The 27,634-nt window shown below is 44.5% G+C and overlaps 1 long non-coding RNA gene across 1 annotated transcript; it reads right to left on the bottom strand.

The window, feature by feature from the left end:
* Positions 1 to 277: 277 nt before the first annotated feature.
* Positions 278 to 7,306, bottom strand: LOC135311489 (uncharacterized). The gene is made up of 3 exons (XR_010371106.1): positions 5,768 to 7,306; positions 4,009 to 4,238; positions 278 to 3,695 (listed from the first exon to the last, which is right to left on the bottom strand). It is a non-coding gene; the product is annotated as an uncharacterized LOC135311489 (long non-coding RNA).
* Between the last annotated feature and the right edge of the window lie 20,328 nt (positions 7,307 to 27,634).

Raw genomic sequence — 27,634 nt, 5'->3', positions numbered from 1 at the left:
GGTCAAATTCAATCCTCTTGTAACAAGAAGAACCCCTTAAGTGTCAGTGGAGTTTTGCTATTCTTCCACTAAAACAAACTATGGGCTCCCTCGCTGTCTCTGAAGTCATATTAACATATAACATATTAAAAAGCAAAATTTTAAGCCTACGTTAAAAAGATCAATTTGCCATATAATTTGAAGGAGTCTCTTAAAGCAAAACAGTGAACAGTATGTTTGAATAAATGGAATTATTTTAAAATTAATTAAATGGTATTATAGCATTTAATAAAAAAGTATCTGTCCTCTGAATATGGAAGTTGTGATTTCTGAATTTTTAACTTTCAAATAATGTTTGTTGTATCCTTCAAAACAGCATTTGTTTGTGACATTATTATATCTGTATTTTCATTCACTCAGTACATCCATATTTATAATTGTTCCTAGACTTTGCTATTTTCGATAGATTTATGAGATTAAAAAAATGGAATTTATTTTGTTCTGAAAAACCAACAAGACCCGGATTCAATTTTTTTCACATTTACTCTGCTAATAAACACCATATGTAAAGGGTGTGAAAGTGACTTGTAGTATCTGAAAGCCCGTGGAACATGACGTTTGTTTTGCTGTAGTTCAATATTTTAGGTTCCACGCGACAATTTGGCACAGCTCTTGAACACACATACGATACTCAGTTAAGATGAGTCTCCCTGTTCGGGAGAGAATCTGGACTAGCTTCAGAGTAGCTGACTGCAGACTGTACTGCAAAAATGTAACTGAGCTGCAACAGTGACGTGCACAACTGGAGAAGGGTTTGCTGACAAAAAAAGTGATAGAATTTGCCTAAATGTAGTTGAAGACATCTCTTTATTTGCCTCTGATACATACGTATCTATCTGCAGAAGTAGCCTGCGTGTCTAAAATACGTGTCACAAGTAGTGGTTAAACGCATTGATCAAAGGTGCTGACACAGGACCATTTTTTTCTCCTTTTTCCCCACTCTGCGACTGCAAAGTTAGGTGACCAGATAGCTCTTCTCCAAGCCTCAGTCTCTGGCAGACACTGAATTATCTTTTCTACTGAAGCAACATGTATCAGAGAAAATGAGACGGGGGAATGGAGAGTTGTGTATTGTCAGCACAGTGATGGCACCTAGTCCAGTGCCTCACTTCTAAACCCCTTAGGGGTTTCCATACCACTTTGAGTAGGAGGCAAGAAGAGAAGGCAAGGAATAGGCATAGAATTAGGCAGAAAGTTGTCTACTCTACACTTACGGAGGGCTGTGGGCTAGTCAAGAACACCCCACAAGCAACAGAGCGCTCGTCACGTCAGCTGCACTGACTGATAAAGACAACTTGCTGTTAGTAACACCTAGTGAAAAATCACCACTAGAATGAAAATATTTCTAGTTCAACGCCTGAAGCTATCTAAAATGGGGCTTAAGCAATTCAGAGGAATATCCTCTTATGAAACATCCTATCACCCTTTTTTAGAACCTATGTATTCAACCCAGCTTGCGACAGTCGTAAATTCTCACAAGCTGCTGACCCAACGAAGGATATTCATCTACGTGCACACTGACGTCTCCAAGAACCATTACCCTCACTGACACAAAGCTACTGAGAAATCTAAAATCTTGGCCAAATATTCTACAGTAGACTAGAGCAAGTTGAATGCTTATGGTGTCACCAGCATTTTTGTTGGTGTATATGTGCGTCCATACGTACGTTTGAATGCAGCATTTTAAGCACAGTCCTTCAATGAAGGGTAGAGACACTGTGGTCTTCAGTGTACACATCTGAACAGCCATCCACTTGAATTTACCGAGTGACTTTTCTCGCTTAACAAGAGAGAGCGCTTTTTAAGTCTGCACACAGCTAGTCCAGCTGCCTAGGTGATGTTGCAAATGATGAAACAACTATTTAATTTGTTGTGATAGATAAAGATGATTGAGCTAAAGCTACGTTAAAAGGAGAGGAAATAAATACCCAAAGTTTGATCCTACTTTGGCTAATGTTATTAACTTCCAAATGATTTAAAATGAGAAGAAAACACAATTTTATGTATATCCTATTCATCTATATCCTTCTCATAGTTCCCCACCTCAGAAGAAGGGACGGTTCCATCACGGGGCTTTGTAGGAGCTGAGGACGGCACTGGAGAGGACAAGGACTGAGTGTTTGCAGAAGTGCAAAATGAGGGCACAGGGTGACATAACTGAGAGCGTGCAGCCCGCGGAGGCTGGACAGCTTCATTCTCCCTTGGGATGAGGAGACCCTGGGTCTGCCCAGCTCCAGATGCACCACTAAGGAGGGGCTATCAAAGGACGCCTTAAGACCTGTAACAGTCATTGCCTGTAGAGATGCAGGCAATATGTGGAAGTGTGACATTTTTAACTGCACATCATCCACAAAGGGATGTTTCAGTCATCTCAGTCCATTGTGCAGCCCAAATATTCAGGCTTCTAGTTGGACAGCAGGGTTATGTTTGGCCAACAAAATTGTCAAATGCTTCAAAAAACATCAGCATCGGCTCCTCTGAAGCACTACTTTGGTCCCGGCGCCATGCTGCTGGCTTTACTCCCTGACTAATTTCAGGGACAAAGGCCACTAACAGAGCAGGGATCTCAGAAGACGACCTGAAGTACAGTTTAATATTATTTCTGCAGATTCAGGGGACAGCCAGAGGTGTAAAATTCTTAAATACAAATGTCAGGTTTGTAGATATTATTCTGAAGAATATCTATAATATCCACAGGTGCTACTGTAGCATTAGGAGTCCCACTGCCTCGTGGCATTCAGCTACTGCTCTCACATGAATATATAGTCTCTCGAATTTCTGTTTTGTTCACCACTCATAATTTTGTTACACAGTAATTCCCTCTCACACGCTAGCTCTCCCTCACTCTGTTAACCATCAGATTCCCAAGTCCCTACAGTGCGTGCCTTGTCCCAGTGCTTCCATCCTCCGTTTTCAACCTTTTCCACTCCTTCATTGTTCATCTCCGTTCTCTAATTAACCCAGGAGCTGTACGAAGCATTTGGATCAGCTAACCCAGGTACAGCAATCCCTAAAAGATAACCATCTCTCTGTAACTGCATCTGTTTCAGTAACTGTTTTTACACATCTGTGAAGGTATATTACATAACTATATCCGTTAATGCACAAGGATTCATTCCTATACAACACTGGAAAAACTACCCCATGGAGCGTGGAGAGGGGATTTTGAGGAAGGGTACAACAGCCACTTTGCTTTATCTCTCCTGGCATGTTGTTTTATTTAGTCTCGATAAAGCACTGCGAGGCTTGAAACCATGCTCTTAGTCATTTTGAATGTTCACAAAGCAGAAAAAAAGTACATGCTTTTTGCATGGATGCAAAGGGAACAGAAGGCAAAGATTACATCTACCGGTACCTGGAAAGGCTAAAATATGAACGGATTTATCGGACATTTGTAAAAACAGTGTCAGAGCACAGCTTCATCCGAAGAGATCCTGTCCCTATCGCTCTCAAGTTTTTCTCTCCCCATTTTAGAGAGCCTCTTTTATAGCATCTTTTTCTTACTTTCCAAATCCCTTCTTTTTAAAAACCACTCTTAACACCTGTGCTTGCCTCCCGTGTGTGTGTTTATATCTGCTTTGCTCAGAAGTAAATCCCACAGCTTCTCCTGTTTTCCAGCTGTTCAGTGCTTTTCATGCCACCTCCCTCTCGACTGCCTATTTAAGAGAGCACAGGGAAGATACTTAGAAACTGAGAAAAGGAAAGGCAGTGGATGGCTTGAAAGAGTAAGCAGTGAGAGAGTTTCAACAGCCAAGAAAGTAAAATTGTGAGACGGAGAACAGAACAGTTGAAGATGAAGCCGCTTATCTTCAGTTCTCCTTTTCCCAGCAACACGTTCGCTTCCTATAGGTGAATTTGGATGACAGAAACAGTAACATCCCTCCAAATGATTTCAGAATAGCCCAACATCCTAATGAGGAGGAGTATTTCCTGTTTCTTATTAGGATTCTCAAGAAACTTAAGGCACACCTTGCAGCAAAACCTGGCTCCACAAAAATCACGGAAGCAGATGATTTCGGCCAGCCTGAGAGAGGGTGGGGTAAGAATCCTCCTGCTTGTGCTCAGCTATTCCAGCCTCAGAGGGTGCAAATCTCTGCTGCAACAGGGAAACACTGCTGCAAATGTTAACGCTCTCCAGTTACAAACGTTCCTTCTTTCCATGCTGCTTCAGCTGTTAAATTTTCATCTCTCCGCAGATGCTGAAATATACCCACAAATTAGAGACTTCTATACCTCAAACGAAACTAACATCTAAAGGGGAACGTTTTTACAAGTGAAATGAATAGGTAGAGTTTGTGCAAATGCTGATCTCCAGATAGGATAACGTCATAAACACTGGGAAATAAAATTAATGGCTGAATGGTAACAGTGCTAAACTCCCAAGAATAATAATCAGATATAGAAGTTTAACTGCCTGTGACTGAGGACTCCTGTGTCTTGTTATAACTCACCTCCCTACAGAGTACATGCCTCCTTCTAAATATAAATATTTGAAATTATGATACATGTGTACTTGAGTATGATAAAATGTGCAGGAATTAAAGGCTCGATTCTAAAAAAATGATACGACTGGAAAGTATATTTTACTCCTAAAAACAGAGAAGGCTTTTTACACCAGTTCTGGTTGCTCTCTTGCCAATTTTATTTAGTGTTCTTGAAACTATAAGTGGGGTGGGGTAGTAAGAATTAACTCTGAAAAATCAGTAATTCCAAAATGCTTTTCTTTAGGCAAGTTCTTGTTTTATAACTGGCTCACACATTAGGTACCTGCTAAAGGTACCTGGGGGATTCTTCATCCTGTTTTCTTCTTTCTGACCAAAGTCTACTAAATCTGTCACCTCTGCTACAGATGAACAGTTTAAAAAGTTTTCAAATAATAATGCAGATTTTTAAAAAGGGAGAATTTTTAAAGGTGGGAGCACAATACCAAACCGGAGCACCTTGTTGGTCTGTCACTACTCGGTTCAGTTATTTTATTAGAAACAAGTGACACTAAAATCACCAAAAAGAATGCTGCATACTCTTTTTTTAATAGCCTTCACCCTCTTTAGTCCAGGAACTGCAAATGGACAAGGAGCTGGCATCACTTCAGTGCACCTTGTTAGATAATCATGTTTGTTTAACAAAATTTAAAAGTTGTAGTTTTACTTCAGGTAATATTTTTCTTTTCTTTCCTTTTTCGGGGTAGCTTAAGAAATAGCTAAATTAGCTATTTCTTAAGATTTCTTAGTAGCATGTATTGCACAACATACATATTACCTGTGATCTTCAGTGATGTATAAAGGGTACCGATTTATTCCACATTCTTTATATCGATTAAAACAGAGAAAACCGGCCTCAGCTAAGGCGCCAGCCTTGGCTTTGGGAGCGCTAACTTCTGTTCCTCATTATGTCAGATCCTTCATCTGTAACATGGGAATAGTAATTGCCATGTCACACTGTGTCGTGAAGGTAAATATTATGATAAATGTGATGTGCTCAGCTACTGTAGTACAGAAAAATAAGATGGGCAGCACTCCATAAAGAATGAACAGATGAGTTAGTACACGTTAAAGACGAGTGACCTTAGGGCCTTCATTTCTGAGTATTTCCTGCAAGATACCGAACAGTATTTACTATTTAACAAATTTCCGCTTTAAGGGAATTCGCAGTTGGGTCAGCTTCCCTCTTAGGAAACCCCTACGCACTTAGCGGGTTCTACCCCAAAGCTACACTCCAAGAAAGTTACCTGTAGGAGAATCCACTATAGCTACGAAACACAAAACACAGTGACACGCGTGCTTGCGGACACTTTGTGCCCGGGGCTTTATGAAGACCATTCCGCTGGTTACAGCGGAAGCCGGACTGGATCCTACGGGCATAACCATTTAGATCAGTGAAATAATATGTTCCATTTTCTTCATCAATGGCATGTTTCTTCCAGGTGCGGTGAGATGAACACAAGACGGGTCCTGAATTCAGTATTTCCCCTCAGTTGTAAATGAATAAAGTCGCTGAAAAAAAGAAAAAAATAAGTCTTGTATTCTTCCTCGCATATGCTTTTGCTGCCTCTTTTCAGCCAACGGACAGCTCGGTGTAATGTGACGTTACTTTCCCTATCACTTCATTTACTCTAGATCCTGGGGAGACGATACTTGCCCAGCTCTGCAAAATCAATTTGGAACCTTTGGATACAAGACAAGGATTGAAATCTTACCTGTTCAGTCAGGCAGACTATTGCCACCAACTTTGGTAAGGTCTGGAGTTCATCCAAAGCGGTAGGAACAAAAATATGCTTATATTTGCATCTTGGTGATTACCTTTTGTTGGCCTCTTTTGCAAAAAGTAACAGAACGGGGGGAAAAAAAGGAGAAAGGAAAAAAGGAAAAATAAAGAAGGGGCGGGGGGAACAGGGTAAAGGAGTGGGAAAGGAGCCTCAGCTGCAAGGGATAACAACTTCGATATTACTAAAATACAATACAAAACCAACTACATTTTGCATCACTGTGGTTTTAGAAAGCAACTCTGGTTTTCAGCTGAAACAGCCCTTTATCAAATACAGTACTGTAAAATAATTTTTTGTGTATACCAGTAAATATAGATCTAAGCTAAAAAAAACCAAAACCTGAAGAGTGTGGATGAAAAAAACCTCATGGTCAACTTCTGTGACATTCAACATCATCTATAAATGCTGAAAAAAAAAAAATACTCTCTGGATGTTTATTACTTTCTGAAGGCTCAAACACCACAAAACTACCTGAAAAGAAAATGTCATAGCTTTAATGAAATACAGTTACCAGTTTAGTAGCTCTCCTATTCTAAACAACTACAAGACACACTGAGAACAAGAATACTTTTCCTGCTATATAGTGAAGGTAACTAGAATAACCGATTAAAAACCCAAATATTCTGTTGTCTGCAGAAATCACTGGAGTGATACCACAACAAACAAAAACTCAGAAGTTCTTTGGAAAAGGCGAATTCAGACCACAATTCTTCTGGTCTTTTTATTCAGAAGACGAAGTGATTTCTCCATTTATAGCAACGTAAGGAACTGCAGAAATGTCGGTCTATAAAATATTACTGTTGTTTTAAAATATACATCGCTCTCCCCTTCCCAAATACAAAATTAAATATGAATTTGCAAAATAAGTACCTCTGTCACGGAAAAGCGTGCTGATCTCTAACCATCACTTTCTATCTATTTTGAGGCCAGAAAACTGTGGCGAAAGCAGCGATGCCAGAGGGCCATAGGAAAACCCAGTGATTTTTTTACGCACGTGTCATTTCAAACACGCCCCCCCCCCACCCCCCCCCCACGCCGCTTTCGCTACAAAGAGCACCGGACCGGTCCCGGCAGCGCCTGCTGGGCAGCACCGCGGGGGTGCCGCCCCGGGGAGCCGCGGCTGACGGCGGCTGCGGGAAGGGCACCTCTGCCCGGGGGCAGCGCTGCGCCCGCCCGCCCGGCGGGGGCCTGCGGGCCGCTGCGGCACCCCGGCGCTCCCACCCGCGAACCGCCCGTCGCGGGTGGCACTCCCAGCCAACAGCGGCGGGGCGCCCCCCCCCCCGCAATTCCGCCTTCCTCTTCCCGCTCTCGGCCCGCCGCAAGTGCGGGAGTTTCCCTCGGACAAGTGCAGCTACACGCGGGACCGCCCCCCCCCCCCCCCCCCCCCCCCCCCCCCCCCCGCCGCGGCTCCGCGTGGGGCCGGCGAGGCGGGTGTGGGGGGGGGGGGCGAGGGGTGGGACGGGCGCAGCGCCCCCCGCGCGCAACTTGGCGGGGCGGGCCCTGCCCTGCCCGTCCCGTCCGGTCCCGCCCCGCCCCCCGCGGCCAGGCCTCCCTCCGGCCCTCCCGGGAGCGCGGGGCCACCATGTGCATCCCCCACCCCGCTCCTGCCCTCCCTCCCCTCCCCTTCCCCGCCGCCGCCTGCGCAGGCAGGATGCGCGCAGCGCCGCCAGCCCCCAGCGGGAGCCCTGCGCGGTGCGGTGCGGTGCGGTGCGGTACGGCGGGCACCGCGCTCCCCCGCCGCGGCCCGGCCCGGCCCCAGCGGAATGGCGAGGACACAAAGTTTGCGGCGGCGGAGGTGGCGGCGCGGCGCGGCGCGGCGCAGGCCGGGCGGGCGGGCGGCCCGGTGCATGCCTGGTGTGTGGATGAATCGCAGCGGGCGGCGGCGGCGGCGGGCGGGGGCGGGGGGCCGCGGCCGGCGATTGGGCGGCGCGGCGCTCGGAAGCACTTTGTTTTCTATTCTAATGAGGGCGGAGCGGGGCTTGTGGATATTTACGTTGAGGCGGGAGCCGCCGCCCTTCATTCACCCACATGGTCCCCGAGCCCGGCCGCCGCCGCCGGGACCTGCCTTCGCGCCACTTCCCTCCCTCCCTCCCCCCCCCCCGCCCGCCCCCCCATCCGCCCCGCCGGGGAGGGGAGCGAAGCGGCGCGGAGTGGCTCCCCCTCGTCCGGGCCGGCCCCTCCGCGCCGGGGCCCGCGGAAGGAGGGAAGATGGTGGCGGCGGCGGCCGCCGATGGCTGGTGAGTGTCGCTGCCGCGCGCGCGTGTCGCTGACAGGAAACCTGTTGTGAGGCGCCGGCGGCCGCCCGGCGCGGGGGGCGAGACCGGGGCGGCAGCGGGTTGGGGGGGGGGGGCGGCGGCGCAGGGGGTGCTGGCGGGCCGCTGCGAGCGGCCGGGGCGGCGGGAAGGGGTGTGGGTGGGCGGCGGGGGTGGGGGGGGGTAGCGGAGCTGGAGCAGGGCGCATGGCAGCGGCCGCCGCGGCGGCGGCGCCTCCGAGCTCGCGCACGGGGCGGGAGGGGCCGGAATGAGGGAGATTTGAAAAAGCGTGCGCGCCGCTCGCCGCTGCAGTGAGTCCCGCCGCCGCCCCCCCTCCCCCCGCACCCACCCACCCTCTCCGGGCCCGGGGCACGGCCGGTGCGGGGAGCGGCCGGCGGCGGCGGCCGAGCCCCCGGGGCGGGCAGGGCGGCGCGGGCGGCACAATGGCAGCTGCCGGGGGCCGGGGGCGGGAACGGGCGGGGGGGGTGGTGGTGTGGTGTTTCTGCCCCCCGCGGCCCGCGGGGGAAGGCCCGTCCGGGAAAGTTTGCGCCGTGCCCGCCGCGGGAGGGGGTTGGGGGGGGTGGGGGAGTTGGCGGCACCAGAACAAAGCCGCACATGGGGCAGAGGCCGCGGCGGCGCGGGGGCTCCGCTCGCCGCCCACGCCCAGCTCGGGGAACGGCAACGGCGGTAAAAAAGGCGGCGGCGGCGGCGGCGGGCGGGGAGGGAGGGAGGGCGCGGGGGGTGGTGGGGCGGCTCTCGGGGAGTTCCCAGCCGAGGCGCTTTGTGCTCCGCCGCCGCCCCCGGGGGAGGGGGTGCGGGGCCCCGGGGAGGGACGGAGGGGTGGGGGGGGGGTGGCAGCACGGCGGGCTGCGAGCGCGTCCCGGGCCCCTCCGCATGGGCTTTTGTTCGCAGGAGGGGCGGGGGCGGCGGGCCCTCCTCTTCCCCCCCACCCCTTCCCCGCCGGGGCGCGGGTGGCTGGGCGCGGGCTCCCCGCCTCTCCCGGGCGGCCGGGAGGGGGGCAGCGGGCGGGCCCCGCTCCGCCGCCGCTCGGGAGCCGCGGGCTTCATTACGAAATCGGCGCGGCGGCAGCTGCGGGGCCTCGGCGGCGCCATGTTGCTGGGGAGGGGGAGGAGGCGGGGGACATGGCGGCGGCTGCGTGCTGGGGCCGATTGTTCCCTGTTAGGCCCGGAGCCGCGTGTGGGTAGCGGCGGCACGGGGAACCGCTTCCCCTCCCCCCTCCGCGGCCCCTTCCCGGCCCGGGCGACCCCCCAGGAGCGGGCGGGATAGGCCCCGGCCCTTTCCTTTTCCCCTCCGCCGGGGCCGCGGGGCTCGGCGGGCCCGGCCGGGCGGGCGGTTGGGGGCGGGGGGGGGGGGCGTCACGCCGTAGCCGGGCTGTGACCTCCGCGCTGACGGCGGCGGCGCCCCCTGGCGGGCGCGGGGCGCGCGGCCGCCCCTCTGTTCTCGCAGGAGCACGTGCTGCTGCGCCGTGAGGGGAGCGGGCCCGGCCCGGGAACGGCCTGCGGCACCGGCACCGGCCATTCCGGGCTCCGCCGGGGTGGGAGGGGGGTACCCGCCGGCGGGAGGGCGGGGGGCGTTAGTTGCTTCTGTGGGAAGGTGGGAGCCCGCGCGTAGGGTGTCGCACGGGGTGGTTTGTTGGTGCCCGGGGGGGGGGAGGGGGGTGCCGGAGCGTTTCGCGCCCTCCCCGCGGGTGGAGTGGGGATGGGGAGCCCTGGCGTTCGGGAACTTGCTCGGTGACTTTGTTCTCTCCTCAGAAACAACAAAAAAAAAAAGCAGATAACTTGGTGGTTTTTTTGCAGTATCGACACGTGCAGCAGGAAATAATGAAGATTTCTGTGGATGTTGCAGTGGTGTATTTGTGGAGGAAGTTACTTTTTACAGAAAACGGTAAGTTTATTTCTTTAATAATTTTTTTTTTTAAATGTAGAGGCAGAACCAGTGCATTTGGGGCTGAACCTGGGACGTTGGTTAGGACCACTAAATTCCAAAGAGTTCCTTGGGACTGGAGGCATGTGTAGCAGTCCACAATTTCTGTCTTTCAGAGGAGAATAATACAAGTTTTTCAGGCACTCACTTATCCAACTAAAGCAGCTGGACAGTGAGAGTCTTAAAAATGCTTAAATTGGATATCTGGGAATTTTTTTTTTCTTTAAGCAAAGGCTAACAAAAGACTTTGTAACTTTTGTTAGACTAGAAGAAAATAGTTTTCTTGTAGTCTAAGTATTACATTAAGCTTGCTGTAAATATCAAGTAAGAGAGACTTTATGTTTCCCTGAACCTTCAAGCCCCTATTTCTATTAAAGGAGGAATAAAATACGGTTTCAGATTTCGAATATAGCGCTGTCCTGCTTCATTGAACCTCGGGTCTGTAATAAGTAGTTGTAATTTGGTTTGGTTGTAGTAGTATATTTTCACAGCCATCATGAGAAACTGCTTTTTGTTGCTGGATAGGCCAGTCTAAATACAATGGTATGAACTGTATTTTCAGGCAGGGTGTCTCTGGCAGTAGCAGCAAATGTTCTAACCTGCCAGTAAAGCGAGTAATTGGAAAACTTTAAGAGAGCTCCTGGCATGTCCTAAGGTACTTTCTGGACTTCAGAAAGCCAGTGGTATCATCTGTTCGATGTAACTTTTAAATTCCCAATTACCTACAATTAGGCATAAATTTTGTTTATGCTTGCTGCAATACTTACTTGGCCTCATCCTGTTTTTTTTATTGAGGAGAGGTGGTGGGAGTTCTTACCCTGTTTCAGATTGGTCTTTGAAAGCTAATAGTTAGTTTTATCTCTACAATATGTGATGGCATTCTGAGAAATGGTATGGCAGGAGCAGTTAACTAATTTTCACAATTGGGCTTTTCTGCTGCCAGTCAGCATTGATTTGGATATTCCTGGTATTGCATATAAGAGTCCAGGTTTGGGCTAATGCGCCTCTTCAGCTTGCTCTGAAGGAGGTCTTTAGCCCAGAAACAAAGCGTGACTATTTGCTCCAAAGCTTGGTTGTCAGAGGTGCGCGATTCAAAACCTGATCAAATACTCACTTTGTTCTTTTCTTTCAGCAGGTACAAGGTAGACAACATATCTTGAATAACTAAAACCGCTGGTTGCGTCAGAGTAATGTCAAAGTGCTTACAGTGCAGGTAGTGATATATAGAACCTACTGCAGTGAAGGCACTTGTAGCATTATGTTGACAACTGCCTCAGGAGATCTTGCAGGACTTCAGAGATTGGAAAGGTACAGTGTGGTGGTGTCAAGTGCTTTTTGTACTAAGGTGCATCTAGTGCAGATAGTGAAGTAGATTAGCATCTACTGCCCTAAGTGCTCCTTCTGGCATAAGAAGTTATGTCTTCATCCAGTCACTCAGGTTAAGACTGTAGATGTTCCAGTAGCTTTCTGCTTTGCAGTCTTCTGTTAGTTTTGCATAGTTGCACTACAAGAAGAGTGTAGTTGTGCAAATCTATGCAAAACTGATGGTGGCCTGTTATAATCTACATCAAGGAGTTTGAATTTTCTGCTGGTATGGGATATTTTGTGGCCTTCCTTATTTTAACAGCAGTCTAGCGAACGACAGCTCTTGTAGCACTAAAGTGCTTATAGTGCAGGTAGTGTTCACTAATCTACTGCATTATAAGCACTTAAAGTACTGCTAGCTGTAGAACTACGTATTCGGCGTGTCTGACAATTTATTTGTTGTTTAATTGAACACTGTTCTCTGGTTAGTTTTGCAGGTTTGCATCCAGCTGTGTGATACTCTGCTGTGCAAATCCATGCAAAACTGACTGTGGCAGTGACAAGTCAGTCAGTGAGTGTGGAAAAATTGTACCCCTTTCTACACAGGTTGGGATCAGTTGCAATGCTGTGTGTGTCTGTGGTATTGCACTTGTCCCGGCCTGTTGAGGTTGGTGGGGATAGAGGCTGAAACACCTTCGTAGCTTTAAGGAATTTCTCCTTCACTGATCCAGGAAACTTAAGATTTTTAAGTTTCTTCTCAAAAAACCATCATGACATTGTTTTGTGTAACCAGACTTTCATTTTCTGTATCTGGCTTCTTGTTTGTATGTACTGGATTTGTTGCTGACAATATGTATTTGCTTAAATCATTGAGTGTGGATTTTTTTTTTAAGGCTATTATGAGCTTTCTATTAAACTGAGGTGGATACTTGTTTATGGTTTCTTTATGAATTTGTTGGGAAAAAAATGGATCTTGGGTATCAGAAAATCTGGGTGAAAGTTCTGACTTGTTCTCAATTTCAAATTACATGAAGGATTCAGCAGCTTTCTTCTGTAATGCTTTTTATTACATTGAAAGTCTGTGTATGTTCTAATAGGTAACAGCACATTTTTAGCCTTGGTTCTTCCTCTTGAAGTTGACAAATTCAAGAGTAATAAATGAGGTTGCAGGCAGGGCCGGAATTATTCCTCAGCTGCGGAGTCCTTAAGACTAGTCAGGTGTCCACTTTTTTGTGGGGGTATCTGCATTCGTGGTGAGCGTAGCAGTGGTCTAGTCCTAACCCTTGGAGTGAATCACTTAGCATGTGATGCATAGCAACGAAATAAAATGTCTCTTGAGCTACCTGAAGAACTTACCTGGGGGAAAACTCATCTGTATAACTGCTTCAGAGAAGCTGAGGTTGGTTGGGGAAGGCGTGATAACCAGCTCCATAAGGAAGCGGTGGTGTAAAAATCTGCAAGCGGAGAGCTTTCAACACATCTTGTTTTTGAATGAGTTCTGTGTTAGTAAACTACACCTGTGGCTCAAACATTAATGGTTTTATTTCCTAAAACAGGTTTCTAGAGGACAAATGCTGTAAATTCAAAGTACTCGATTTGTCACTTATAGCTACCAGACTGTATATAGGACTCTAAAGTACCTTTATGGTAGGAAAAAGAAGAATATTTGGGTCAACGCTGCCTTCGCTGGTCTTCAAATTAAAGCGAAATACTAGGCTAAATAGGTCGTTGTTCCTAAGAGTGCTGAACACTGCTTTCCAGAATCAATTCATGTATCTTGCAGTGCTGCCTTGGAATATCAGTCCGTCCTCTACCAAGACATCGAAAATTCTTAGGTGGGTTTGGTATCTCTAAGTTTCTTTCTGAAGTAGCCAAACCAGCTTGGGCTTTTACTATGTGCTACTCAATTTCTACCCCTTTTTCTATTCATTCCTTCAGAATGTATTGCTCAGATAGGTTTCTTCTTCAAAATACTCTTTTCCCAAGCTTAAAATTTTCTTCTTATTCTTGCTGACTAGAGGAAGCTTGTGTCAGTGAAGTCAGCAGATGGAAGAAGTGTGTCTTGTCCCGATTCCTGTACCATAAGTTTCGGCAATAATCTACTGTTGATGGTGGGTTTAACTCCTTTTTGAATGTAAAAGCAATATTCTTAAAAGTTGAAACACAGGAAGCATTTTAATACGTGATAGTGTTTATACTGCCATGTAAGCATCACGTATTGAAATGTCTGAAGGTGTGCATTACTGTTAGACAATGAAGCTTATTAAAACTGAGTGCTTGCAGAAGCTGTTCTGATACCCATGGAGCCTTAAATTGTCCATCAGATAGTTGGAGTTGTACTTAGATTTAATACCTTTGTGTGAAAACAAACTATGTGACATTGTTAGTGTTTCTGTCATTTAATCTTTTAGTTGCCCAGACTCCAAAAAAGGGTTTTACATGGTGCAAGTCAGTGAGGAATCATTTTGTAACTCGTACAGCATTTTAAAAACATGGTAAACTATGCTTTAGTCAAGGGGCAGTTACAACGATGCCTGTGTAAACTCTAATAATCAGTCTTACTTGCATACTTTCAGTACAACTTTGGCTTATTAATTATATAACTGATGTTTTCAGAAGTTTCAGGTTGATCACATATCTCTTTTCTGAAAATACTTGTAATACTTCTATACTGTGCTTGAACTCCTAATGCATCCGTAGCTTTCTCTGGGTATGTAATAAGTGAATATAGTCTTGCCCTCTACATCAAGTTATCTGTAAATTATTTTTTTCTTCATAGTCACTTGAGCATCTCCTAAGAAATGATTGTTGTTCCTCTGTAAGTTAGTTTTAGCATAGTTGAGACATTGTAACGCTAGCTGACAGAAGATGGTAGGGAGAGAAGTAATGCTGCTAAGTTCAGCTGGTTTTACTGAAATAATCTGAGCCTTGTCACTGATGTTTCTGTAGAAGGTTGACTGGAGTGGAGTGGTTAGGTAGCTAAAACAAGTGCCCTTTTAAAAATCCTGCAGAAATACCAAGAAGCGTTTTCTGCAGATGTGTTCAACTGAGTCTATTAAAACACTGTCATGTGGTTGAGAAGCTTATTTCTTTCTACTGGCTTTGATACAGGTAGTAATTTTTCAAGTGAACTGCTATGAATTAGTCTGAGCCATGTGAACTTCTGTGAGCTTAGCACTAATGAAGATAACCCTGCATGGATTTTTAGGAATTGTCTAAAATGAATTTTTTTAATGTGTATTTTACAGGAAGAGCATAACTTAGTCTGCCTTTCTAAACAAAAAGCAAGAAATTCCAAGCAGTATTAATACTTGTCTGAAGTTTAGTATAGCTCAGTTAGTTAGCCTTATAAGGAAAACCTTGTCTTTTAACCATAGAAAACTTTTCTCTGTACACTCTTGGTATCTGAAAGCATGCTGGGAAATTAAGCAGTTGTTTTTCACCAGTTTGTCACTGGATGATACTGAAACACCAGCTCAGTTCTTTAGAATTGACTTTCTTGTGTTGACTTTAGAATATCAAAGCAACTAGTGAGATGACTGTCGGGAGCAGACATTTTGAGTAATAGCTAGTTCATAGGCATTAAATGAACACAGAGGACTAGGAGGGGACATCCCCTGCTGTGGCAGTGCAGAGCTGTATCTCCTGCATAGCTGGCATACTATAATGAGAAAATGACTGCAACATTCCACATTCTGCTTTTTACTAATTCTTATCTTGAACATACATCACTTGTATTCATGTAGTTCATAAGTGGTCTTGCTTACAAAGCCTTTACTTGCAAAGATCCACAGCTTGCTTCAGATCTGCAATTTGGCTTACAGGGTTTGTTTTCACACCATTTTTATCCTCGCTACCCTCCCATCACAAGAATAGAATTCATTCCCTGAAGCCTTCTCCTCTATATGATTGGGTTAGTAGCTTCAGACGAATAGGCAAATAGCATTCAGTACAGGACACACAGATGTCATGGATACAGGAGACAAAGCAACTGATCATAAAGCAGTGGACCACATCAAGTTGTGACTTCATCATATCCTTGCTATGAAAATCTACAGTTTTGTTCTCAGAGTCTTAATTTTTGGTCATTTGCTTTCCTGTTTGCTTTTTTAGATGATGCCTAAGTGAGAAGATACTGGGGAAAAATAATAAGAACGTGCCATTAGGATTCTTATCTATCTACAACATACTCTTCCTGATGGATTATCTGCTGCGCTTGTCTTTTACATCTGTGTTGCCGTGTTAACAAGCATCTGTCTCCCCTCGGTTGATATAGTCAGCAGGAAGAGTTGAGACATACCTGTTAACATGGTGCATGAGAACTGTCGGTCTGGAATTGGTGAGGCTGGATGCGTGTTCCCACCCTGGTGTCGCACGCTACCAGTTCTGAAGCTTCCTGTTTTAAACACAGAGCAAACAAAAAATGTTTCATAAACTGAGTGAAGTTAGGTTTTTAACAGGATTTAATACAAGGTTGTTAATTGCTACAGCCAGCAGGATTCCTGGCTGGAGGGGAACTGACTAGTGGCTGTGTGAGTAGAGATGAAGAGTTGTGAAATGGATCTTCTCTCAGTTACTCTAGATTTTCCATCTTTCTAAGAAAAAAAAACGCCTCATAGCATTTCATTCTTACTGTTAAACTTAATTTTGTATAGTTCCCTGAAGTGATTTAATGGATGAACAATTCTGTGAATTCAGTCTCATTTTGGGCTCACCTGTTGTTTTTGGGGGTTTTTGGGGTTTGGTTTGTTTCTTGGGGTGGGGTGTTCTGGGGTTTTTGTTACACTTAACTCACAAGGGTGGCATGACACACGGGTAACTCAAGTCTAAGCGTCCAAATACAGAACGCTTGGTTAAAAGTTGACTTTGGGGTTCTTAGGAACTGGATCACGCTCTTTAAATGGGGTAGCAAACTGTACAGTCAAAGCTGTAAATCTAATATCTGTAATTTGGGTAGCTTTAGATGGAGTTTTTGTGTCTTGAAGATACTAACATTTCTGTTCATCACTAGAAGGACTGGTTCCTTCAAGCATCACAAATTGTACCACGTTTAGGCACCTACTGCGACTGAGGGGAGGAATCTCCCTAGTTAATTAAAAATAAAATTCAATGGCTCTTATGTGAGGCCAACATGCTTTGTAGGGAACAGGGTTATTACACAAGTTTGGTGAACAGAGCTAGCTGAGACTTGTAACTGAAGAAATGCTTATTTTGGTGATGGGTGTTTTGGGCATATGTGGGATTCAGACTGTGGTTTTGATTACTGTTAGCTGGGCTCGTTGATAAATGCTAGCTCTTAATGTATAGTCTGAACTAATGGAGCAGTGTTTGACAAGACAAAAAGTAGTCTATGATAAATGCTTGAGTGCTAGTCATTGTATAGTGTAGTCACTGGAAGGTATGTCTGCTCTTGTGAGTTTGGTTGGAGATGTGCGTTTTGGGGAATCTGACCTGCAGATAAGTGGCAGTTGGTCACATCCCCCTTGGAGTAGAAATATGTGGGCCTGTTTCCTGCTGAAAAATGTGTGATATTCCCTGGGAGATAGGAGGTGATCAAGGATGTAATTAAACGTAGGGAAGACAAAAGCAAGAACGGATGGGGGGGGGGGGGGGGAAAGGAGAGTAGAAGTCTCAGCTAAGGCAGGAGACTAGTACAACTTGGGTTACTTAATCTATTTTCTATGCCTTGTACGTTACATTGACTGACAAGAATGTTAGAGCAACTGTCCTGCTGTGGGGCATGTCAGCAGTTTGGATAGAAGTGGTCTGGATTTTAACAATGGATAAGGCATTGGACAACAATAAAATCCTTTGGGTGACATGTTATAGAACCTTTAAAAGAATCCAGATACCAACATCATCTAAGTGTGTTGATGGCATTGCTTTTTCCTGCTATAGAACACATTAACTAGTTCCTGCGTAGTGTACTTCATGCAGAAGGAAAGCTGCTTCTACTATTGTACAGGACTGGCACTCTTCTAGTCACTTCTCTAGTTCTTTAGCTGTCCTCTCCAGAGATGTAAAATATGAGCACTTAAGAACTAAGTATTGCGTCACCAGTTGTTTTGATACGCATTATTTTTCTTTTTTCTCTATTTTCCACCCCACACTACTTTGGCAAAGGCCCATGTTTTATGTAGGAAATCAACTTTAACTCTGTAGCTTCTGATTATTACTGTAATACTTTAAAAGCTTGTAAATACTGTGAAATAGAGTATCTTTGCGTTAAACCCTGTAAACATCTGCAGGCTTAAGTTTGGAGGCTTTTTTGTGTTTTATTGTGTTTCGTTTGTTTTCATTTTTTGCTTTCCTAGTTGTTTTCCAAAGACCAAAAAATGGTGGGTCTTAGGTGTCTTCTCTCGTTCTTTACTGTAAAGTTCTAGAAATTGGCACTACTACGTAGCTGATCAGATTTTTCCCACTATTCAGTAAAACCTTTGACATGAAAGGCTTCATAATGAAAGAAGAATGACTTAGGAACAACTTTCTTAACTGCATAAGAGAGTGTTGGTGTGTTTGATAAGCTCTGCTAATGGATTTTTAATTTAGGTAAAAACTCTTTAATCCTCATCTAGCAAAAGCTTTTGAAAATCATGCTGATTGAACAGGAGTTGATACCTAGATTTTATGATTGGAAGTTTCTATATGTGGGGTGAAGCTGTGTGGTTGGATTATGTTAAACAGTTCTTGATACGACATAGTAAAATGATCAATATACTAAAGTTCTGAGGTGTAGTTTCTTTTGTTTGCATGAATATTATCAGACAAAGCGTAAAAGCAAGTCATAAGCATGTATCAGTGTGTCTGTCAAAACAACTGTTCTGCTGCAAGTCATGAATCTCTTTGAAATTACATTATGCTTGTGTTCTCAAGATCTGTTGCAGGAAATAGTCTTTCTTAGCATTTTGCATTAAGAGGTATCCCCTTCCAGCCACCATGTAGAAATTCTGGGAGCCCCTGTTGCAGTATGGTGTTGCATGGGGTGGTTAACCTTCATGAGCAAGTTTTGCCCTCTGAACTGCTCGCTTCATAATTTGGTTCCAGTCTGAAGGTCGTACAGCTGCTTTTTAATGTTCTTTTGTACATCACCAAATAAATGCTCCTTGTATTTGTCAGTATCTTCTAGTAGAGATTTAGCCATGATCTTACAGTAACAGATAGCTAGTGTTTCTAAGTATTGGGCTAGATTTCTGTGCATGTGAGTATGCTGTAAGAACTGGTTTGGTGTTACAAACCCAAATACACTTACTGACATAATTGCAAGAATGAATGTGGAGAGTATTTTGGAGTTGTCCTTGGAGTATTTTCAGCAGTCAGCCTGTAAGCTTGGAACACCTTTGACTTTGTGGCAAACAGGGATTAGAGATGCTAAAATAAACAAGTGGCTCTTAAGTCTGCCTTAGTCTCCATGCTTTAATATCTGAGTGCCTAGGGAAGTAGTCCTTTCCAATTCTCCCCTCTTGCTTGTCTCCATTTGCAGAAAACTCTGTGATCCCAGGCGAAAACAAATGGTTGAATTATGAATAAATCCTAGTAGGCAGCATTTGAGAGGCTGCTTTGGCAGGGTAGTGAAAGCAGGTTTTGCTTAGGGAGACTGCGTGAGCAGTCTTTAATATGGGTTATCCACGGAGATCAGCGCAAACAAAAGTGAGCGTGTTCTTTGTCTGGCCAGGTCTGAGTCAGCTCCTGTTTGAAGCTGTATTCTGAATTAGGATGTCTCTTTTTACCTTTATTTCCTAGCAACTCGTGTCTAAGGATTGTACTGATCACTTTGACAGCAGATGTTCACTTGCTGGTATCTACTATTCCAAGTTATTTTTGTCCCTCTTTAAGGTTTGTTTATTAAATTCAGCCAACAATTAAACACCCAATCAGAAAGATGCAGTTATACATGGATTAAAAAATGTACTGCACTTGGAATTTAGAGGAGAAGAGTAAGTTTATTCATACGATATTTGTGTGACTAAAGCATTTCTCAACGTGAGAGGAGGTTGAGATGGACGGAGGTTAAAGCTTAGGGCTAGAGTAGGGGAGGAAGGGGGAGAAACGTATTTACCAGAAGAGAACCCTGTATATTGGTGAGGCTAGAACTACGCTTTCTCCAAGAAACTCTTGAGGTAGGCTGTGCTTAGAATGATAAGCAGTGTTTTGCCACTCTGGGTTTATAATACTGCAACAGTGGTATATATTGCGAATCTAGCTTCATTGAAAGAAAACAAAATCCATTTTTGTGCTTTTTTTGTTGTTTGTTTTTGTTTGGGTTTGGTGTGTGGGTGTGGTTTTTTGTGTTGTGGGTTGTGTGGGGTTTTTTGTTTGTTGTTTTGTTGTTTTTTTTTTTTAAACTCCAGAGAAATGAGAGGGGTGAAAAAAGCCTGCAGAGCTTTGTCTGCTGGGCCAGTTGACTATTCTCAGTTCTTAGTCATTGTCATTTCCTAACATGGCTATTGAGTATACCCAAGAGTATTTTGACTTTTCTAAAGTATCCCATTCTGCTCTGGTCATGTATGAGAGGCGTAGTGGGTTTTTTTTGTTTGTTTGGCTTTTGGGGGGTTTTGGTTTTTTTGACACTTGAGGAAATGTGAGAGTGCTCTAGTTTTGAACTACTCCAAGAAGAAGGTAAGTGAAAAGTTGCCTTTCCTTGTGACATGAGTTGATCATAATTTCTGGGATACTGAGAATCCTTACAGGCTGCTCCTTCAAGTTGGTGATTTTCAAAATTTTTTTTTTTTCTTCACAAAAGTCAGAAACTTCTGTCTATTTAATTTTTCACTGAGGGAATGTAGAGTAGTGATTAAAAAGGAATCAAAGCCTTGGAAAATGCATTCTGTGATATTTTGTGATGGTGTGTGTTAAGACTGTCCTGGATTCCAGCTGATGACTGTACTCTTGTATTAACACTGCTGTCTCCCCAAATTGTAAAGTTGCAGGCAGCGTAGCCTAGCATATCAAAAAGTAAGCCTTCTTTCACTGATTGGATGCTTTTCTGAGTTACTTTCAGGTAGCAATTGTCAAAATAGCATGTCTGGACACAACCTGGAATCTGAGCTCTACCCTTCGTCTACTGGTATAGTTCCCACCCAAACTCAAGCAACATCAGTGGCCTTGACAGACATAATTCATGCTCTGACATGTGAGTGGTTACCTGGGCAAACAGTTTGTGGGAGCTGTGAACAGCACTGTGTATACCGAGGCATTGAGTATTGACAGCTGGGTAAATGGTGTCTGTATCTCAGAGCCACATTCAGGTGTTTGCAACCATGTGGAGTTACACTTGAAAATTATTTGTTCTATCTATGCATATGCGTAGTTCTGCTTGCTAAGTGCTTCTCTAGTGCTAAATCAGAGTTCGAAGTCTGAAATGTGTATTGATTTGTAGGCCTGTTCCCCTTTGGGGATAGGGAGCTATAGTACCTTGGGGATCACCTACTTCTAGAGATCTGCAGATTTCTAGGACGTTTAAATTAGGTTACAGTCCACCTTATATTATTATTTTATAAGAAGCATGGGGAGCCAACAAGAATGTAAGCATATTCTTACAGACATTGCAGAAAGAACTGTCTAGCTTCCAAGACACTAGTGATCTTCTGGAGAGTTCTGATAAAGCGCAGTGGAACAAAACCTAGATTGAAGTTGTATAAATACATGCATCTGTGTTTCTTCCATTGTCTGAGAGGTAGGGAGGGAAGGAAATAACTGAGAGCTGGATGCTGTAGGGGGGCTACCAAAGGAGTGTTAAGGGTACTTGAATAGTCTCTAAGCCAGAGACTCCATGCAGAGCCACTTTTGGGGATGGGGGTGGGGAGGAAGCAGTGGGGGACAGTAAAGGTCCCTCCTCGGTAAAGACTAGATTTTGTTTGGTTATAGGAAGTCACCTTAACATGCTGAAAGAAAAAGGTATGAGTTCAGTGAAATTAAGCTGGGAGTTAAAATACCTGTCCCTTTGTCCCTTCTCAGATCTGTGGTTTGTTTTTATTTTATATTGGCCTTGAGCAATGAGCAACAGTGAGAAACCTTTTAAGTTTTGCTTTGTGCCCACAACAGAAAACCCCACATCAATCACTGTTACAACCACTGTTGTAACAGCTTTTATGGCTTCCAGCAGATGGTACTCCCAGACCACGGTTCTGGACTGGGACAAGGTGCTGCTACGGCAGAAGCATTCATTGGGATTAAGTGGTCCTTGCCGTTGTGATGAAACCAGCCCTGTGCTTGGAGGCGTGACCTTTCAAGGTCTTCTGCTCACCCAGCTTGCTTTGAATTTCTTCTTTCTGGGTGTCTTGGTTTTGGCCTGATGTCCAAGTTCACTAGTGTTCAGAGAAATAAAGGCTGTACTTCACTATGCCAGGTCTTGAGCTGGTGTGCAGTGTGCTCAAGGTACTGGAGTGGCACTTCCGTAGGGCAGCAACACCACCTTGTGTTTGACTGGCGAGGCAGGGCATGTGCGGTGTTTTTCATGTGGTAGCTGTAACCTGTAGAACTGGTGCATTAATCAGTAGTTGAATCTCCTGTATGATTTGAACACCCTGTCAGAGCTGCAGATAGTGAACAGAAGAGCGAAGCAGCTAATGAGACGTGTCTCTTTCTTACTTAGACTGGGAATATCCTCATCTATTGGCTTTGTATGGCTGCAGCAAAATCAGAACTTCATTGGTGTCTGGGTCTCTGGTGTGCTCCAGATTTACAGTTAGGAAGTTTGTGTGTACCTTATTCTGAGAGTCTCATGAATGGTAAAGACAGAGACATTGATAATCCTGATTGACCTGGTCGGTCTGTTCTAGTATCGGGGTTATGTTTGCCTTTTGCTAAGGTCTGCCAGCAAGTCTGAAAATGCAACATTTGTACCAGTCTTCCTTGACTTTGTTATGTTTAAAAGTGTCCTAGTCCACTGTGATGCTAATGTAAAAGAAGACTTTCTGCCTAAAATACCAGAATATTAAGCATACTTCTTCGGCAAATGTGGACGGAGTACTAAGGGCCAGTACTACTTCTGTGTGTGAGTGCAATGGAGTGTTGTTGCACTGTCTCAAAAGTAAAAGTGAGTTACGGGGAGGGGAAGGGAACTTGGAGGGAACGTGTTAAGCAGAGGAGCATTGATAAAGAGGAGTACCTGTTGCATTTCTTATTTTGCTGAACAACCTCTAGCAAAATGTCCATTAGGTCTTCAGACCCGGAAGGGATACTCAGATTCCTTCATTTAGGCAGTCTAAAAAGCGGGTAAAAACACAATTGATTGGTGTCTGTTGTTTCCAACCTGAGTGCCTTTGGAGCTTCCAGTCTTCCCAACTAATATGTCCAGGGATATCAGAAATTAACTTGGAGATCCTTAGCTATGATCTCACAGCTTAAACACTCAGGCTTTGACAAAACATCCTTTTTTGATACATAGTTCCAAAACATGCTCTGATTTGTGAAGATGCGAATAGCATGCATTGTAAAAGACCTACCTTTATTTACAGAATCACAGAATCATTAAGGTTGGAAAAGACCTCTAGGATCATCAAGTCCAACTGTCAACCCAACACCACCATGTCTCCTAAACCATGGCCTGAAGTGCCACATCTACATGTCTTTTAAATACCTCCAGGGATGGTGACTCCACCACCTCTCTGGGCAGCCTCTTCCAATGCTTGCTTACTCTTTCAGTGAAGAGATTTTTCCTAATATCCAATCTAAACCTCCCCCGAGGCAGCTTGAGGCCATTTCTTCTTGTTCTATCACTAGTACTTTGGGAGAAGAGACCAACACCCACCTCACTACAACCTCCTTTCAGGTAGTTGTAGAGAGCGATAAGGTCTCCCCTCAGTCTTCTCAAGGCTAAACAACCCCAGCTCCCTGAACCTCTCCTCATAAGACCTGCTCTCCAGCCCCTTCACCAGCTTTGTTGCCCTTCTCTGGCCACACTCCAGCATCTCAATGCCCTTCTTGTCTGAACACGGTACTTGAGGTGCGGCCTCACCAGTGCCGAGTACAGGGACATGATCATATTTAATGGAACTCGGTTGACTTTACAGCTGCCAAATCATCACATTCCAATCACAGGTTGTCTAATCCTTTGAGCAGGTGGTTTTGTGTTCATACATGAACTTGCACAACATTATGAGTAACAGGAGTCATAGTTGGAAGGTCCTTGATCTACTGTGTGGAGGTATGGACTGTTTAAATTTTTTGGTAAAGGTATATACAAGGGGTTATATATGTGTTGGATATCTCATATATGACTTCAGGATTCTAGAACTGAGGTTGAAGGGTGTATGTAGAGAATGTTCTTTCTGACTCACTGATGTGTTTGATTTTTTTGTTTGTTTTAAGGTGCTAGGAATCCCATTTTTAGATTTGAATACAACTTTGGAAGTTCACTTTCAGTTAGCTTCAAGTGAAGTAAATCATTAGACCTAGGCACTGCTAACACTTCGTACTATATTTTTGTTCTTATACCACACCCATGCTTCTCTAGAGTTAGTTTGTCATTGCAAGAAGTGCTAATCTAATGATATTCCCCTTACCTAGGGCTGTCCATCCTTCTGTTCATGGATAGATAATTAATTAACCTTTTATAGCATTGCTTAGTTATATTAAAATGTTAGCTTAAACTTGCTGTATGTTGGGCAGGATTTAAATAAATACTGTGGATTCCAAAGAACACTTTTGGGAGGCATTTAATAAAGCTACAGATATTTACAATATCTCTGATTTTTCAATTTCTCTGGTTTCCCTTGACTTTTTTTTTTCAGGGCTAGCCTTTCCCTGAGCATACAAGGTCAAAAAACTAACTATGCTCACAAATGACATTACATCTTTGCCCTTGAGGGGCCTGAGAAATGTGTTATAAACAAACCAGGAGCTTTCCTAGTTTCTTCAAACTTCGGGAAGTGTTCTTTTTTCACAGCTGCTTCTTGTTTCCCGAGTCTACACACATTATGTCTTACGATGTATATGTGGCTCTGTATAGGTACATATACATATTGTGTGTGTAAATATATGCATATGGGGAATGGTACTAATATACAAAAGCTAGTATATATTTGTCCACACAAGGTAGGGCAAGGAACAGTTTAGTTAGTGAAATTACTTCCTGCATACTATCTGCTACAAATGATCAGGAAATGGAGAAGGAATCACTGTAGCCTGACAAAACATCAGCATTTCACGTGTATTCTCGTGAATTTAGTTTCATAGCCACCACCAGGAAAACCTTTGGGAGGGAAAGAATGAATTTTGAATGCATTTTCTCATGACTGAATTCAGCTGTGGACAGTGCAGGTGCTGAACCTGGAAGCACATAAGGTTTTTTCCTCTTTTTTAAATGCTGGCAGAGTGAGCTTTTTTAACCTTAGCTGGATTGTAAACACGGAAGAATGCCCTAAGAGTGGTGGGGGTCCAGTTGGACAGAACTGGGGGTTGGGGGGGATCCTTCAAGAGATGTTTAAAGAAAGTGTGACCAGTAATTCTAGTAGTTCTGAAGTCACAGACTGTTGGAAGGACATGGAGGGGAAAAGTTACATTCTTCCCTAGGGATTGGCTATTACAGTTGGGATACTGAGTGAACAGAGCTTGCCACAGCCCTTCTTATGTGCTCTTGGGGGAGTCTTGTTTCTCCATCAGGGAATTAGGTGGTCATACAATATTAACAGAGTGAGGATGGCTTAAATATCTAAAGAAAGGCTTGTGTCATGAAACTTCTCATAGTTGATCTAATAAGGTATTTCTTCTTGCTGGGAGTCTGCCTCAGTTGTATTTATAATAATTCTTTTAGGTGCTTGAGCTATTACTTCATAGTACTGAGTGCAACTTTGTTACAACAAAGTAAAACTCATCTGGTTTGTAAGAAGTAGGCTTCTCATGGCTGAGCTGTATGGCTGACTCACCTAGTAGCCAGCTTCTGTAGTTTATTTGTTGTCATGGCTGCTACCTCAAGACTGCAGTGCTGTAATATAAACTCGGCTTGTTCCAAGGTGTTTTGCAAACTGAAATTAGTACTAGATACTGTTGTACACTGGCTAAAATTCTCAAAAGCTCTCATTGTGCAGGTGTTCCTTCACTTTTGCTGATTGAATTCAGGTGAAAATAGAATAGAATGGTTCAATTGGAAGGGACCTACAACAATCATCTAGTACAATTGCCACTTCAAAAAGTTAGGGCATTGTCCAAATGCCTCTTAAACACTGACAGGCTTGGGGCATTGACCACCTCTCTAGGAAGCCTGTTCCAGTGTTTGACCACACTCTCGGTAAAGAAATGCTTCCTAACGTCCAGTTCCTAAACCTCCCCTGGCACAGCTTTGAACCATTCCCACACATCCTGTCACTGGATCCCAGGGAGAAGAGCTCAGCACCCCCCTCTCCACTTCCCCTCCTCAGGAAGTTGCAGAGAGCGATGAGGTCGCTCCTCAGCCTCCTCTTCTCCAAACTAGACAAGCCCAAAGTCCTCAGCCACTCCTCACAGCACATGCCTTCCAGCCCTTTCACCAGCTTTGTTGTCCTCCTGGATGCATTCAAGGACCTTCACACCCTTCTTAATGGTGGGGCCCCGAACTGCACACAGTACTCCAGGTGAGGCTGCACCAATGCTGAACACAGCGTTGTTCACCTCTTTTGATTCACCTCACGTTGAATCACCTCTTTTGACTGGCTGGTGGTGCTCTGTTTGATGCACCCCACGACGTGGTTTGCCCTCTTGGCTGCCAGGACATGCTGCTGACTGATATTGAGCCTGCTGTCGACCAGCACCCCCAGATCCCTTTCTGCAGGGCTTCTCTCCAGCCACTCCTATCCCAGTTTATATTTGTGCCGGGTGTTACTCTGTCCTAAGTGCAGAATCAGGTATTTGGACTTGTTCAATTTCATGCCACTGATGATTGCCTAACACTCTAATCTATCTAGATCCCTCTGCAAGGCCTCGTGTCCCTTAAGGTGAGTTAACAGTACCTCCCAGTTTGGTATCATCAGCAAACCTGCTAATGGTGCTTTCAGCTCCACAGAGTGACAGATCTTGGAACAGCTGAGCCATTCAGCTGCCTCAACTGAGTTAGTACAGCTCAATGATTGAAATGTATGGTTAAAGTAGGCACTGTGAGGAAATGAAATAGGGGGAATAAATATATATCTGGATTTGAAGATAAAAGTTCAGGTAAACTTCAAAAAAAATCAGGCAAAATGATTGGCAATTGTGTCAAGATGTAGTTTGATCAGAACATGTAGGTTTTTTACCAGTATGCTCTGAAGTGACTCTGTTTCCATTTTGCTGATTAATGTATTAATTAGCTTCCATTAAGTATTTGAAAGTTCTTTATATAGTTTTTTGTAGAGCTAAATGTGTAAAATTCTTTATAAAAGGCTTGTATAAACTTGTTTTTATGAACGGATGCACAAGGAACTGCATCTGCTGTGTACCTGTATCAGTAACTGTCTTTGTGTAACTGAAGGGAGAACTGGAAGAGCTTCTAGGGTATTAAGTTTGTGTCACATCTTTAGAAGTAGCAATATAATCATTTGAGGTAAATGTACTTTTTTATCAAATACAAAGTTTTCAGAATTTTAATAGCATAAATATGATAATATTGTGTCTTTTAAGTAATGATGGAAACTCAGTGGTGACAGAACTTTGCACATTGTGTTTTGTATAAACTCTGGAATAGAAGTTAGGTAGCTGTTGCCATGTTTGAACAGTTGGTGGCTCCAATGCCTTGCAGCTGTCACTACACATAATGCCAAAACAAGTTAATTCAGTTCTAGCTGTATTGATCTAGTCAGAAATTTAAAGAGAAGATCAGAATCAGTAGCTTAGTAAATAACCAAACACTTCCAACTTGCGTTTTAAGCCACTATGTAAA

The sequence above is a fragment of the Phalacrocorax carbo genome, chromosome 1, assembly GCF_963921805.1.
Source record: "Phalacrocorax carbo chromosome 1, bPhaCar2.1, whole genome shotgun sequence".
Classification (NCBI taxonomy): domain Eukaryota; kingdom Metazoa; phylum Chordata; class Aves; order Suliformes; family Phalacrocoracidae; genus Phalacrocorax; species Phalacrocorax carbo.
The sequence above is the reverse complement of the archived record's forward strand: the minus strand, read 5'-3'. Positions and strand labels throughout refer to the sequence as shown.